The sequence below is a fragment of the Lissotriton helveticus genome, chromosome 2_1 (assembly GCF_964261635.1).
Source record: "Lissotriton helveticus chromosome 2_1, aLisHel1.1, whole genome shotgun sequence".
NCBI lineage: Eukaryota > Metazoa > Chordata > Amphibia > Caudata > Salamandridae > Lissotriton > Lissotriton helveticus.
In genome coordinates, this window is record NC_136059.1 from 2,084,774,052 (window position 1) to 2,084,791,223 (window position 17,172).

A 17,172-nucleotide genomic window follows, 5' to 3' on the forward strand; every position below is an offset into this window, starting at 1 on the left:
TTCTATGGTTGTCAGAAACTAAATCCCTTCTTGTCTAATCAGGGGAGTTACTTCTTTCCTGAACATTCGAGAAAGTTTCTAGCGAACTCTGAGCTACGCTGGCAAACCCAAAAATTAAGTCTAGTATCGATAGTAGTAGACCTAGTTAACGTCTGGTCTAGGCCTTTACTGCTGTAGGTATTATTCCAATGCGCAGAGCCTATTGGGAAAATAGGAGCTACACTACAACAAGGATTGGTAAGTCAAGGTATAGGTCCTAACAGTAAATACTACTGGTTTAAAGCGTAGGTTTATCTGTTCAAAGTGTGTAAGTTTTTATGGGCCCTGGTGAGTGTGGTAAATTTCTGGGCAGGTGAACCCACGATTCGTCATAGGTTAAGAGGAACTATACACTCTCTGCCTTAAGCAGACGGAATATAGGGACCTGGCAGAGGAAAGGGCAAAATCGTCCCACTTACTGTCCCAACAACACCTGTATGGAATTGGTAAAAAAGAGGGGAAATGCTGGTATGATTTGAGACTGGGACCAAATGAGGGGATGGGATTTTCAGATCACCAATGATTCAGGGTACACAGTTTCGGGCCCAGAGGCCAAAGCTGATGCACTTGCTGTTTGTTATGAACAACTCTACACCTACATTAGGCCAGGCACTGAGCTCACTAAGTTTAGGCAAGGGAATGGGGCTCAATGACCAACCCATTGAACTTTACAAATGCTTGGCCTCCAAGGTGGAACCACACATCTTAAAAATATAGAATGAGGTGAAAGGGATGGGACAGCACGCAGAGAATAAATGATTAGCTACAATAGTGGTACTTTATAAGGCCGGTAGGCCCCTGATCAGTGTCATTGCACCGGCCCATTTCGCTACTCAATGTAGAGATAAAACTTCTTGCCAAGTTGTTTGCCAACCGGCTCCATCAGGTGATAACCACCCTGGTCCACCCGGATCAATCCGGCTTTATGCCAAACAGAGGGACATGGCTGAATTTCCAAAGACTCTTCGTAGGCATTGTGGGTTCTAGGGATGAGACAGTGTCCACAATGGTATTATCAATGGATACCTCTCTGGCCTTCGACACTCCAGAATGGGCTTATATGTTTGGGGTACTGGAGCGATTAAGCCTACTTTATAAGGACCTTATGGCCTAGGTTAAAGTCAATGGCACAATATCCCACAATTTTCCTCTTTGCAGGGGAACAATACAGGGGAGCCTGCTTTCCCCACTGATCTTTGCCCTCGTTCAGGAGCCCCTGGCGACATGGGTCAGACAAGATCCGCTAATTCAGGGCATACACTAAGGAAACCATGGGAAGAGCGTATCTCTTTGCATGCTGGTGATATTTTCTTTTATGTCAAATCCCACCAGCCCCTCCCCCCCAGGGCAGTCACTAGGCTAACCCAAGTACTTAGAATCTTTGGCAAACATTCTTGGTATACTATTAATTGGGGCAAGTCCCTCATGCACTTGATTACTTGCCCAACACCCATTCTGCCCAGAGACGTCCACTTACCCATGTCCCTGCAATGTTTCAAATACCTAAGGATATCATTGAGAACCCCCATCTTTTTTACCGCTCCAACCTCGTTGGAATATTTCACAGCAGATGTCCAACACTGGAGGGATCTGCTGCTGTCCCTACTGGGTAGTGCAGCAATGTTTAAGATTATGACGTTGCCCTGAATTCTTTACTAGCTATAAAATACCCTCTATTGTATACCTGAAGAATTCTTCTGTAAGACGGAGTCCCTTCTCTGCCTGCTTTAATGAACTCAAACCTGCCATGCATAGCCCTCCCCAAACTGATGTGTGGGCTGCACAACGGAGGAATCAGTCTCCCAGATATTAGAAAATACTACTGGGCTACACAACTTACGGTGGCCAATAATTGGGCGTTTGCAGCCTGGAATTACCCAGCCTTTAGACTGGAGAGGTTCTCGATGGGGAACTAAGGCTATCCAGGGGGCTTTATGGCTAGATCGATACCAGTGGGCTTCTGCCCCAAACACTACCAGTAGCCCATGTACTGGAAGGGGAGACCCACTGGGATGACCTCACTGCGGTGCAGCGATCTCCGTAAAGAAGTGGGATGGCTACAGGGCTTCAAGAAGTGGAACCTCATAGGAATATCCACCGTTGGGGATGTGTGGAAGGAGAGTAATATGCTCAATTGGGCTGATTCACAAGCCCAGTATGATTTGGCACCCACGGAATGCTTTGGATATCTACAATTTCAACATGCACTCACAACACATAGCCCCACGTTCACCCTGGTCATGGAGTCCTCACCGTTGGAGGACAGAGTGCTTTCTTAAGCTCTGCCTAACAAAACTGTCTCACTCATATATAAGCACCTAATTAGCAATTCACCTGAAATCCTTGCTACTCTGAGGGGGATGTATGACGTTACAACGCATACTTTTACCACGCATACCTTTACAACGCGGTTTTTACATCGCATACCATTACAACGCATAGCGCTTTTGGGTGTTGGATAGTGAATAGTTTAATTTATTATTCCAACTCCAGTCCCCGTGGACACTAGGGAAGGTTATTGGATAGTAAATTAACCTATTCCCTATCCTAGAGCGCCCCCCAGCGCAATGTGTTGTAATAGTTTTTTTTTTTTTTTTAAAGACCTTTATTAGCATCAAAATCAGCATCAGTACAAATGCACTAGTAAGCATACATTTCGTGGCCACCAGGGCACAACAAGTCCTCAAGCAAAGATGTTACACAGCCCTGTTTGCCGGCATCCCGGGGGCCCGGCGGCGATATGTAGAGGACTCAACCCAGCTGCATTGAGAATAGCTTCCCCACAAAGGCAGCACACAGCGCAGCGCGACAACTGATCACACATTAATGTCAACTCGAAGGGAAGGTCTCGTGCGTATGAGGTCAATAGTAGAACAAGAACTCCCAGAAACCCTACCCTAACTCCAACCCCCAACTCTACCCACCCACCCCTGTGTGTTCCGTGGAATGCCCAGTCAGACTGATGTGAATGTATTGTGTCGTGTGAACACCATGTCCCGCGCTACACCCCATCCCTTATCCCAATTGTCTAACCCCGTGGGGCCCCACCCTCTGGGCTCTCCCATGTAGGGATCCACATGTGCGTCCCAGCACCCCTCCCCAGAGCCTCTTCACTCTCCCACCCGTAGAGGAACCCCCGCCTGACCCGCCCATTATTCTGAAACTTGGTCCTGAAGATCCACCTCCTCAGACGTGTCTGAAGTACCTTCCTCCCCCTTCCGTAAGTACTCCTTATAGAGGTCCCAGAAGTTTTTCGGCCTACGCCTAGGAGGCAGCAGTTCACTGTACAGCTCAGTTTGGGTACAGCAAAACCGCAGATCCCTCTTCCATCTGGCCACAGTAGGCAGCGGACCGCGCATCCAGCAGGATGCCACCACTCTCCTGGCTATCAACATCGCCATATCAGCCAGTCGGCGAAGTGATGGCGTGAGTGGCTTAGAAAAGCCCAGTAATGCCAGCGCTGGTGTCTTGGGTAGCGTTTCTTCTAGCATCTGGTCAAGCTCCGCAAACACCTCATGCCAGAACGCTTGCACACCAGGGCAGAGCCACGCCATGTGGAAAAAGTCAGCAACTTGGGTGCGGCAGCGCTCACATTCCGCCGAAGGACGTAGGCCATAGCGGTGTAATCGCTCTGGAGTATAGTACACCCTTTGGAGAAACTTAAAGTGCACCAGCCTGTGCCTACCATTGAGTGAGATCTTACGGGTGCTGGAGCAGCAGTATCTCCACATGGCATCATCTATGGGCGACTGCAGATCCTCCTGCCATGCCTCTCTGGCTTTAGATGGCGGTAGAGTCTGGTGTGCAACACCTAACCTGTTGACCGACGAGAGGAGCTTGGCCGGGGACTTAGTTTTAATAATATAGGTCAGCTCCGGGATCTCCTCAGGCTCTTCCATAGCCGGGCCCATCTCGTCTCGGTAAGCCGATCGCAGTCTGTGAAACTGAAATCGTTGGAGCAGCGTGGGGCTCGCAATTTGCATAGGTAGCTGACCCCAAGTTTTAAGCGTGCCCTCTTCGAATAGATCCTCCATTCTCTCCAGACCCAAAGCGCGAAGGGATTCCACAACGCCTTTCTCTCTCAGGGGGCCCAACCATAGCGCCCATTCTATCGGCATCAGGGGTGAATATAATCGATCACAAGCGCGGGCGCGCACCAGAGCATGCCATGCGTGGTTAGTCGCCCTAAGGGAGTCAAGGCGCCCGACCGAACGATCCAATGGAAGGCTTATCGTAGCTGGAAGAGGGAGCGGGTCTGCGAACAGTCGCTCCAGGAGCAAGTGCGGTGTACGCGCGTCTCCGTGAATCCATGAGTGCAAGTGGCTAGCCTGCGCCACACGATAGTAACGTTCCATGTCAGGGGCACCCAGGCCCCCCAGTTCGCAAGGGAGAATCAGTGTCGCCCATCGTATCCTGGGTTGTTTGCCAGCCCATGCCAGCCGAATGAGTACCTGCGTGAGCTGGTTAAAGAAGGCCCTCGAGAGTACCACTGGTAGATTCGTGAACAAGAACAGGAACCGGGGCAGAACAATCATCTTCATAATGGCTATTCTGCCCAGTAGGGACAGTGGGAGCCTGCACCAAGCGTCCACATCCTCCACCAGTTTGGCGAAGGCCACACCGTAGTTATCACGGACAAGAATGTCCGGGTCAGTGTGTAAGTGAATGCCCAGGTATCGTACCGAGTCCGTCGTCCACCGTAGCGGGTACTCCATAGTGAAGGGCTGCGTCACAGGAGTGAGAGGGAACGCGATAGACTTGTCCCAATTCAAACGCAAGCCTGAGAGGGAGCCGAAGCGGACCACCTCTCTGAGGACGGAGGCCAGGTTAGTCTCTGGGTCGCGGACGTACAGCAAGGTGTCATCAGCGTACGTGGATATGCCTATCTTATAACAGGGGAAGCTGATCCCCTCCAAACTGTGGTACTCCCTTATGGCACAAGCAAGTGGTTCCGCCACCAGCGCATAAAGCAGCGGCGATAGTGGGCAACCTTGCCGCGTCCCTCTGCTGATATGTATCGGTGCCGACACTCTATCCCCCAATTTCAATCTAGCCGACGGTCGGTGATACAAAGCGCCAACCATTTGCAGAAATGGTTCACCCAGACCCAGCTTCCGAAGCACCCTGACCAGAAACGGCCATTCGACTGAGTCGAAAGCCTTTTCCATATCCAGGAAAATCGCCAGAGCGCCATTCTCCTGCCGCACATGTTGCATCGTACCCAGGACCGTGCGTATATTGTACGTCAGGTTTCTACAAGGGACGAACCCAGACTGTTCAGGAGCAACCAGTTCCGGGACCAGGAGGGCTAGCCGATTGGCCAGTACTTTCGCGTAGATTTTAGCATCCACATTGAGCAGGCTAAGGGGTCTGTAGGAGCTGCACCTGTTCAGCGGCTTCCCTGGCTTCGGGATCGTGACTAGCAGTGCCTCCCGCATGGTGGGGGGCATTTCCCCATCCTCACAAATCTCATCAAAGAGAGTGATCAAATGAGGAAGGAGGATCCCAGCATAGGTTTTATAGAAGCCCACCGTGAGCCCATCAGAACCCGGTGCACTACCCGCTCTCATGCCCGCCAAGGCTTCCAGTATTTCGTCCCCATGAAAGGGGGCCATCAGGAATTCCCTGTCAGAGTTCCGTAAAAATGGCATATTGATATGTCCCAAATAGTCGTCCATGGCTTCATCCACGCCCAGGGATCTGGATTGGTAGAGGTCCGCGTAATATCGACGGAAAGTTGTTAGGATTTGCTCCTCATCAGTGACCACGTCACCTTCCGGGGTGGTCAGTTCTTCTACGACTAGGGGTTTGCGTGAACTCCGCACCATGCGGGCCAGAAGGGCGCCAGGCCTGTCCCCTTCTCCATAAGCGCGGGCCGTAGCATATTTCCCCATGAAGAGGACCTCCCTATCCGCCAGCTCCTGGTATTCTGATAACAGAGGAGCGAACCTCGAGTCGATGTCGGGACCCGGGTCTCTGAGCTGTGTATTCTCCAGGTCCGCTAGCGAGGCCTCCAGCGCGGTCAACTCTCTTCTAATAGTGCGTAGCGTACTGGAGTGTTTGGACATGGCCATGCCTCTAGTGAAGACCTTAAACGACTCCCAGATCGTAGAAAAGTGATCTACTGAGCCCAGATTTGTAGCAAAGAATCCCTCAATATCCTCCGCCAGTTCGCCCCGAAACACCTCGTCTAGTAGGGCAAAGGGGGGGAACCTCCAGGTAAAAGCTGGGATACCTCTCCTGGCCGTGGTGAGATGTAACACCACGGGAGAGTGGTCGGATAGGGTGCGCGGCAGCACCTCGCACCTGTCAATGCTTCGTTGGACCGAAGACGACGCCAACCAATAATCTATACGAGTGTGGACATTATGGAAGGCCGAGTAGTGGGTGAAGCCACCGAGCGTAGGGTGCCTCTCCCTCCAGACATCGACCAAGTCAAGTTTGAGTAATTCATCTCTCATATAAGCTGCAGAAGCCACCGGCCTCCGGGCTGGTCCTGAGGAACGGTCCATCTCGGGGTCAAAGACAAAGTTAAAATCGCCCCCCCATAACACCCCTGGTTGAGTGTGCTTCCTGCATAGTGCGGACAGAGCTGCATAGAAGTCTGAGTTGTCATAATTAGGGCCGTAAACATTAACAATCAGGAGGTCTAGCCCCTTACCCACACATCTGGCCAGGACATACCGCCCCTCAGTATCTATCTCCACCGGGATCAACCTCAGTTGCGAGGACGGGCTAACCCAGGTCAGTACCCCTCTAGAGTGTGTCGTAAAGCCAGACACCACTATGTGTCCCGCCAACCCTCGCGTCTGTAGCATCCTGCTGTGAGTGGGCAAATGCGTTTCCTGCAGAAGGGCTATGTCCACCTTATGACGGTGTAGGTAACTAAGGACCTTCCTCAGTTTGCGGTGATCATTTAGCCCCCGTACATTCCACGTCATCAGTTTGAGAGTGTGCGGAGTGTGCGTGCGATCAGTCACGGCGGCATTCGACATTTCAATTTCAACTGTCCCATCATCAGTCTACAGGTAGCACGAGTAGTCTTCCCCATCACAGGGCCACACACCAAGAGCAACTGGTAAGCAGCGAAACACAGCATTACACATGGAGTCCCCTCAAGCCATATATACCTTCTTGCATGAGCATCTCCACTACCCCGAACACACAAAACCCCCCCCCCTGGCACCACCCATAAACATCCCGCACAACAGTCCCAACAAGTAAATCAGAGAACAGCCTCCCACCCACCCACAGCCGACCAATCCCAACCCGGTCAGACAGGACCCATCACCACCCACCATCCCCCCCTTTATGCAACAAGAAACACTACAGAACCTCAAGTAGCCCCCGAAGGGGCCAAAAGCCAAAAGCGCAGGGGCAGAGAAGTCCAGCCAGCTAACGGCTCAGCAGGGAGACCAGAGCTAGTAACCACTCGCGCGCTCCCGACCCGCCCCCCGCCACGTAGCATTGAGCCCTGCCAGCTCCAGTCTTCGTAGTCTGTTTAGGACAGACCCTCATGTGGAGGGGTCCAGCCCGTTATCGCCCCCAACCAGTTAAGCGGCCCCCCACCCAAACCACAGCGCAGACAAACCATTCCGATAGAATCAGTTAGATCTCACCCCAAAGTCATATCTCGACAGACCACACCGACTGTGTGGCTGTCCGAGCGCCGCCCAGCGCCATCAGATCAGCAGCGTCGCTCTAGTGTCCGGTTACTCCTGATCATCCAAGTGGGATGAGGCCTCCAGGTCCTCCTGCCCGCTCCTCCGACCATTGCGGTTGTCCTTCTCCCAGTCCTTTAAGGATTTCTTAAGCTCTGCAGGGTCGGTGAAGAAGTGGGAGTGACCCTGCCTGTTGATGCGAAGCCTCGCAGGGTACAGCATGGCGTAGTCGAGCCCCAGGTCTCTCAGCTGCTTCTTGTAGGGGGCAAATCGCTTCCTTTCCTCCTGCACTTTCGCCGTGAAGTCCGGGAAGAGGGAGATGTCCATGCCCTCGTACTGTAGCTTTCCCTTTTCTCTGGCCAGACGCAATGCCAAGTCCCTGTCCCGGTAATTTAGTAGCTTCGCAATAATCGGACGTGGCGGGAGGCCCGGTTGTGGTTTCGGCCCCAGAGTGCGGTGGGCCCTCTCGATAATAAACATAGGGGAGAAGACATCTTCCCCCAACAGGGTCCGAAGGAGTTTCTCCACAAACAGCTCCATCTTACCGGTGCTTGTGGATTCTGCTACTCCCGTAATGCGTAGATTGGAGCGCCTGGAGCGCGCCTCCAAATCCTCCGTCTTATCTTGTATTACCTGGAGCAGCCGGCCAAACTGTCTGCGGTCCTTGTCCCACTCTGTTTGAGCCTCTTCCGCCTCTGTAAGCCGTCTCTCCGCCATGTCCAGCCTCTCCGCATGTTTGTCCACCCTCTCGGACATGCGGTCCATCCTGTACGTCAGCGCGTCAATTTTGGTGCTGATCTCCGACATGCTGTCCTGCAGGCCCCTTTCCATGTTCCCCAGCATGCCCCGTATCTCCAAGCACAGGGAGTTCTCGGACGTCGTTGGGCGTGGAGGGGTAATTGGTGCTGCCCCCTCGGCCCCCTTCGCCTTCCTCTGGTCAAAAGATAGCTTGGGCTGCGTCCTGTCCCCTTTCCCCATGGTAGTCCTGGTGGACACACAGCCGGCCGGTGCAGGGGTGTGGGGTCCACAAGTAGTGAGCAGTGGTCAGGCACAGTAGTGAGCGAAGCGGCGGAGGTCCCCCCCGTCTAGGGTGGTATGCAGCCGGATCGTTGCCCAAGATGGCGGCCGCCCGCACTGGATTGCGGATGTTCGCCGGGTCGCAGGTCGCACCCTTGGTCAGTGCCCCTTGCAGTTTATCCGTCCAGAGGGCGGCCGACTTGGACCTGTGCTTGGGGGTAAGCCTCACACCGCCCCTCCGGTGTCACTTCGCTGCGCGGTGGCGGGGAACAGCACGCCTCGCCTTCAGGGCTGCAAGTCTTTTTTGGGCTCCCCACCCAGTCTATGTGGGCGCTGTACTCACTGTGGGAACCCCCTCAAGTTGTCAACGCCGGACGGGGGCCGGTCCTCACTGCCGCCGCCAGCTCCGGCCGCGAGCGTGCCAACCGACCAGGTGTCCCTGCTGGCAGCCGGGACCGCCCGATTTCCCACGCCGCACGCACTGCGACGTAACCCGGGCAGTTCTCCAGTTCAGGTCGGGGATCGCGGCCTGGGATGTCGTTGCTCCGATCGCTTCGGCGCCAAGTCGCACCGCGCCTGTTTTCCGCCGGGTAAAGGGGCCACTGTCCTACCGGGGTGTCGTGCGGTGTACCGCTACAGTTTTGGACGTTGGCAGGGCTGTTGTAGGATGGGTTTGTAGGAGTTTGGCGGGTTATCGGGAAGGAGCTCCGCGCTCGCACGTCTTACATGGACGCCGGCTAGCTCCGCCCCCCCATGTGTTGTAATAGCTTGCGTTGTAATGACCGCGTTGTAATGGTAGTGCGTTGTAAAAGTTTTGTTGTAAAGGTTGTTTACCCTCTGAGGGCTATATGGGAGGGGGATGTCGGGGAGTTTGAGGGTGGGGAGTGGGAAGAAGCTTTGGGGTCTTTTCGAGAGATGGCAGTCAATGCAGAATTCTGCTTGATCCAATTGCGCATCCTGAGCGTTCATACTATTCCCGCACTGACATCCGGGCTGTGGGCTAATGCCCAACAGCACTCGGCCTCCGGGGTTGAGGTGAGAAGGGCACATTCTTCATATCCTGTGGTCCTGTCCTGTTATGCGGTCCTACTGGCTGGCACCACAGAAACTTATTGGGAAAGTCATGGGGGCAGGAGAAACATGTCTTCTACACATATAGGGAGGGGAAGGATCCATCGCCAAGATATGAAAAAATATGGTCATGTTTTAGGCTAGCAGCGGCCAAATGCAACATAGCATGCTTGCGGGGCACACGAGAAGCTCCAACTCTGGTAGAATGGAAGCAAGACATGTACTGGTGTATGTCAAATGAAAAAAACTATCTATTTGGGCAGGGGTGTTCTCGCAAATGGGAATAAATATGCTCAGGGTGGCGCTCCTATAGAGTAAAGGATGGGGAGTTCAGTGAAAGTACGGACGGCCATGAGGAGAATTCTGTCTGATATTGCGATAACTTGCCTTTGTGTGGTGCACGTTGTATCAAGTTTGAAGTCAACGTGTTATTTATACATGAATGATGTGGTGAGGCCCCACCCCAGTGATGACACATGACAGTAATACACAATGTCTATGCTGCTGTTCAGTTATAAAACTCAATAAAAAGAATTTTTGTAAATGTGCACAGTCAAAAAGACTGGCCACATACACATTTGTGAGTACTCTATCACACAGTGGGATTACTCATTTGCTTGCAAGATATGACAACGTTTAGAATTTACATTAACACACTTAAAGACGAAGCAAACAGAAAAAAAAGAAAATGACACATTTTCTCAATAGATTTACAACACATTTTCATTCCATCCTCAACTGAAAACGTCCATTTGTTCATCCTCAGATGTTCACTGCCTAATGATTAATTCTATTCAGACCGGTCATCCACTTCAATTTTTTTCATGGGACTTAATTGGATGCAAATTTGCCAGTGTAAATCATCAGGTATCACTAATTAAAAACAGAAGCTGTAGGTAATGGTATGATTATTGAAGAAATAAATGAAGCAGATCAGGTAGTAGTTTTCTTCAGGGACTCGTGACTTGAGACTTATGCTCATTAAATTGCAACACGGGAAGGTGCCCCGCTGCTACAGACTTCAGTAGAAATGAACTTGAGAGTAACTTAAAAGTTATGCATGAGGTCAGTGTCTACGAAGAACGAAAGACATTTAAAGGGCTCTTGGACCCTGTATTCTCATAAATTAAACTATGAACTAAAAAATAATTAGCCAGCAGCTGCTTTAACTTTTTGAAGATTGGTCAGGAGGGCAGAAGAGCTACATTTTTATATTGATCCCATTTCAGGAGTACAAAAATGGTGCATGCTAAAAAAAAGCTAATTACCATTTTATACGATCCCTTAATTTTGTGAAGCATTTTATGGAAAAGAAAAATGAACAGCTTGCACTTGGATATAATTAATGGCTTCCTTCTAGATATAGACTGTTGTTTTCTATCATAGATTTTAGTAATCCCCTAATCTCACCAAGACCGACATTTCACTGATTTGAATGAGTGTCTACTATTTATGTGCTTACTTAGTACATACCTGTCAACTTGCCATGGTGTCAGGATGTCGTTGTTGAGCCAACGTCAATAACTATGCTGAGACTAGTAGGACCATGTAATAGGAGGGAGTAGACATTCCCATAATAAAAAACATCCCTATGCCTGCCCAACATATACAGATGATGCGGTGTTACTTGCTAGGACCTCTAACGCACTGAAACTGCTAATAGAAGGCTATATATCGATTGTATGGCCTCCCTGAAGCTGGCTGTGAACTCCATCAAGACCTTTGTAATGGCTTAAGGATCAAGGAATGGTAAAATGTGGATCTTGATGAAAGATTGCAACACAATGTCAAGAGTCAACGAAGTATCATTTCTTGGCGTTACTTATGATGCGCAGGGCTCTTGGCTGTCATTTGTATCCAGGGCTAGAATTCGTGTTCTTAACTTTATTGTGTTCTATTCTAACCTGGCTTCCTTAATTTCAAAAAACTCTTTGCCCTCCTTTTTTTTTATAAGTTTATATAAGGAAATGCCTTCTGGTTTTAACCTATGACTGGCCCTTTGGGGCTGCAGAAATGCTGCAAGCCTTCAAATAGAGGAAAACAGTGTATGTAGAAGACTTAAGGGCTCCTTTCAAGAAGTCAAAGCTTCTCTTTGCACAAAGATCTTGGTTTGGAGTTCGATGACGATTGCGTTAATTTGGCCCCATTGCTACTGTGGTGCTCCATTAGGAGCAATCCTTGCGCCTTACTTAAAAGTGATATCATCAAAGACAGTTTTTCAGAACAGCAGTCCTGCTATCTCTTGCTACTGGCTGACCGTTTTAGGGAAGTTGAATTTGCTCTGCCCGAACACCTGGAGGTGGGACACAAAATTAATTATTTTGGGCCCTTCGCCTTTTGTACCTGGTAATCTAAGTGGCATCTACTTTCTGCTATTGTTTTAGCTCCACTGATCCTGGCTTATCATTAATTGCTAGCTCAGGCTCGCTACCCCATACTCTGGTGCCATGAATTTACCAACACGGCTTCCTCGAGTGCCTGAACACTAGTGGGACTGGGGTTGCCAAGTGAAGAGGTCAAACTCGGGACCTGGTCCCAATGTTATTCAATTGAGTATAGTGGCAATTGAAGTGATACTATTTGCAGGTGAGTAGCATGATTTTGGAACCCAGTCTCCAGGGGTTAAGGGAATCCCGGGGGAGGGGGAGGCAGCACCAAACTTACACCTCCAATGGCACAGGGGTAGCTGGGTGCAGAGTACCACCACAGCATTAAATTACCAATGTAAATAATTGGAGAATCTTGGAATCAGAACAAGGCTGCAGGCCCAGGCCAGGAGGCTGGACGAAAGAAACCTACAGCTGCACAGGTAAGTTGGGGTGTGCTAGAGTGTCGGGACACTGTTGTTAGATTTCCCCAAGGCCCAGGGGCTCGGACTACAGGGGCGTCCTTTGGCATCAGAAGTCAACTTACTAGTGTGGTTGTGGTTTGGGGGCGAGTCGTCGTACAGAGGCTGAAGGTGCCGATGTGGAGTCCGGCAGGGGTCACCACAAGAGACTTGTGCTCAGGATCGCTCTGGAACTTTTTCTTGACTGGTAGGCCTCTTAGCCTTGGGCGCCAGGTGCAGAGTTGGCCCACTTCGTAGTTCCACAGGCAGAGCTTTGGTCTTTAAACTTTTAAACTTGGTTTTCTTTTGGCCTTTTGTCCACAGGAGATCAGGATTCTTTTTAAAAGGCAGGCAGTCCTCCTAGGGTTCTGGAGTTTGCTGGATTGCGGGACGAGCCACTCTTCTGTAGCGGGGTCTTTGAGGGCAGCAGACAGGCCAGTAGGGCTGGGGCCAAGTGAGTTGGTGTCTTCATTCCTCGCAGCTGCACGGATCTTCTTTGTCCTCTTCTTCGTAGGTTGATGGTAATCTGATGATTAAGGTTCAAGGGTGCTCCTAAATACTCAATTTAGGGGTGTTACATGGGTTAGAAGATAGAATCCAATGGGATTAACCCTATGTCTGTCCATGTTCTCTGAGGAAAGGGCATACCCCTAACTATTGGCTAAAATCCTCTAAAACAATATGGATTATTTTGAAAGGGGGGGGTCACTTAGGGGTGGCTATGGCTGAAAGAGGACACATCTCTCCTGCTTACTAATTTTCCCACTGACCTTGCAGTCAAAAGTGGGGCTTGCTCAGGGGGGCAGGCAGCTCCACTAGCAGGGAAGGCTCTGGTCAGCATAATAAAGGATGGGAAGCCTTTGAGGCTCACTGCCTTTCAATTAGGCCTGGGTGGAGAACTCCCCTCTATTTGTGGAGTTTGCGGAGTTTTTTGCTCTCCACGCTCTGCAGAGCTCACGGAGTGCAGAAACTTCGCTCCGTGTAGTGCAGCAGAGTTTTTCCGCACTCATGCTCACAAACGGTAAGTTGGCCAGCGCGAGCTGCCGCTCGGGTAGAATTTCTACTTGAGCGGCAGAAATCAGCGTAAGTGTCAGTTCGCAATGCATACTGCAAGATGCAGAACTCCGTGGAGTTTTCTGTCACTTCGCGGAGTTCCGCCTACCAAAACTCCCCGAACTACACCCAGGCCTGCTTTCAATGATGTTCCTGCTTGGGGGTAGGTGTGAAGCACCTCCATCCAGAGCAGGATTTGCTTCTGACCCACGAGAGCAAAAGTCTCCCACCTCAGGGGGTCAGAAACATGTCTAGAGGTGGCAGGCTGGTGCAGACTAGTCAGGTACACACTAATGGGTGGGTAGGATTTCTGATACACCACTGATATGCCTGCTGAGTGCATTTATTAATGAATTCAGATCTAACATCAGTGTGGGCTCATTAACCTGAGATAATCAGTACCAAAAATCTTGGAAATCGGCAAAGCCATCATGGAGGTGCGAAACTCGTAATGACAAGCTACAAGCCCATGTACTCAGTATGGTTTCATTGTGCACTTACAGTGTCTAAGAATGGACCTAGACACTATAGTGACATATCTGCTCATGCATGAGGAATAGTGCACCCCGCCTTAGGGATGTAAGGCGTGCTGTAGGGGTGACTTATCTATGGCTCTTGCAGTGCTGGTCTGCCGGTCACACAGAGATGTGTTCCCGGCTGACTCTTCACTTAAATCTGCACCCAAACATGCAGGCTGTAGTGGCAGTATCCCTTACTGTGGTGAGGGATCTCTTAAGGTGGCACAATACATGCTGCAGCCCTTAGAGACTCTTTCTAGTCACAAGGCCCTTGGTAACTCTGTTACATTTTACAAGTGACTTATATGTGAACCTGAGGTTTGCCAATTGTGGAAACAAGGGTACAATTTTGGGAAAGAATACAGGCAATGGAAACCTGGTTAGAAGGATCCCGATACACACCCGATACACACTCAGTCAAAGATGCATCAGAGTCAGGCAAAATGTTTGGGATAATCATGCCAAAAGGAGTTCTTTCCTACATGTGTTACCCTCACAATGTATTCCATATGATCCTCAAATACATCTACAGGCACCCAGACTAATGGTGGAAGAGTTTCAGTAATGTTCCTTAATTCTACTGATAGCAACTGCTTTTCTTTCTTAGTCTATAGTATCTTCCCTTTCACAGCACTAAACATGTCATCACTATAAAGAGTCTGCCATGAATTTATATCATCAGGTTTCACTTGGAAGGTAAGAAGGAGAATATTGTGGTCACTGCAAATATTATTTATCACCTTTAGATATGATAACTAGGGAAACAATATGTGCAAACAAATAACATAGTCACTTATTGTAGTTGCTATTGCTGCAACATGAGTGGAATGAGCTGCAATATCACTCTGTAATCTCCCATTGAGGACAATTTAATCATGTTCCCTGTGTGCTGACAGGAGCAGTATTCCTCTTTTATTTGTCCAGGAGCAGGGAGAGAATAATTGTTCTAATTAAGCTCAACTCCACTCAAACTTTTCCCACCAGCCACCTATGAACGATCCTCCACTGTGGCTAATTGCAAGAGAGAAGTAATTTGGCTCACTATCCGCAGCATGTTAGAATAACCGAATTTTTGACAGGGAAGGGCAGGCAATCTGCAAGCTGAACCAGCACCTAGGCTGATTGCTTCCCCAGGTGAATCTCCCCTTTCCCTGCGCCTTGTGCTCTGCTATAAGATGAAGTCTTTAGAATGGCACCCAGCCCACATCTCAGCCTCCTCTTCCTACTGCAACTCCAGTTAGAAACCAAGTGAGCACTGCAGCATCCAACATCCAGATGTAGAAAGGGCTTTCTTATATAATTCCAGATACTCCTGGCAGAAGGGGGGGGGGTTCCTCACCTCCAGGCTGGACCCAAACTACTTGGGCCACCTCCGCAGGGCTCAGGCTCATCCACTAACTGTGGCAAATCCCTCTACTCCCCTACTTGCTGCTATCTTTCCCTCACTCACTGTGGGCCCTGTGGCTACTAGCATGCTCACTCCCAGAAGCAACTCTCAAGCGATCTCGCGTGACCTCAGGTAACCACCCTCTCCTGCAGAATTCATCAAGAAGAATATAGAAGGAAAGAAAGCCAATATGTGGCTCGCTCAAAGCATCTCACAGTGTCGCAAAGTCTCTTACAGTGTCTCAGTCTTAGCTCAGCTGTATTGTGTGCTGTACTCTCTGCTACTCTCTGAATCAGAATTGATATGCAGCTCTCATGCATGGCCCATACTGCTGGCGCTCCACTCTCTCAGCCCGAGTACTACCAGCCCTGCTACCAGCCCCTCCTGCCTGCCCACCTGTGCCTCACAGCTCAATACTACGGCTTTAGCTTCCTTTCTGTGGGCGGGCTTCAGGCCAGTGCCAGTTGCTTGGGCTCTGGGCTTGGACTTAGCCTCTCTCGTGGCCTCACTTGGCCTTTCTCAGAGGCTCTGGGAGTACACCAGCTGTTTTTCACCTGACTGTCAGCTGTTCCACTGCTCCACTGAGCTCGCTTGTGACATGTCACATATGATACTGCTGGGCATTGAATGTGTATCCGGTAATTATTGTTAGTAAGATTGTTGGGTAGGATTTGGGGGGTCAGTAATGCCACCTATCTTCCCTTTGACACTGTATAGACCATGCCCAATTGGTACACGGGTAAGTGGCAGGAGTACGCAACCTAGGGAACAGTTACATCCACGTTATGATCAGCAGGCCAGTCAACAAACAAGCTGCACCAGCTTAATGCTGCTCACTTCTGCTCAAAGAGAGGGCCTGCCCTGTGTCTATGAACTTACTGCCAGCTCGATCGCCCCATACCTGTCTGCCGCTACTGCAGCTTCTGTTCTTGCAGCCTATTTTAGGCCTCTCTTAGACCCCGCTTAGCTCCTCCAGCCCCTACAGCATGGCCTAGGGCTGGCAGGGTTTGTGCCAAGTCTTCCTGTGTCCTACAAATTCATGTCCGTGTTCATGAAGAACTGCAAGCATAGGGGCACATATGCGAGCAGAATGTGGATGCAGACCCCACCTCACACTCACGCTGAACGTTGCTACCTTTCACATACTCCCATCACCTCTGGCTGTGTCTCCACCTCTCTCCTTGCAGTGTCTCCACAGCATCTTCTTCTAGTACCTCTGCTGCATGTTCTCCTACCTCTCCTACTCTTCAAAAAAAAATCTTTGGGACATTGATCCATGCTTTTACATTTTGATGTCTTAATGTAGGTTGAATGCTCTCTTTCCCTTGTTGCAAGATACAAATGGCTTCTTTAGAGTGACAGCACAATCAAGTGGCCTCATAGCGATGATACACCAATTTGTGAGACCCAGCATATTGCTACATTTTTATATTTGTTTTGGTCAAAACTTTCTTTCTTGAAGTTTCCACTGTTCACATCACTACAGTGCATATTATCAAAATCCATATCTCATAATACAAGAACTCTATTGAAAGGATCAGTTGATAATCCCTTTAGGATTATCTAAACAAATTGTGAATATATGGCACTGTTGGTAAG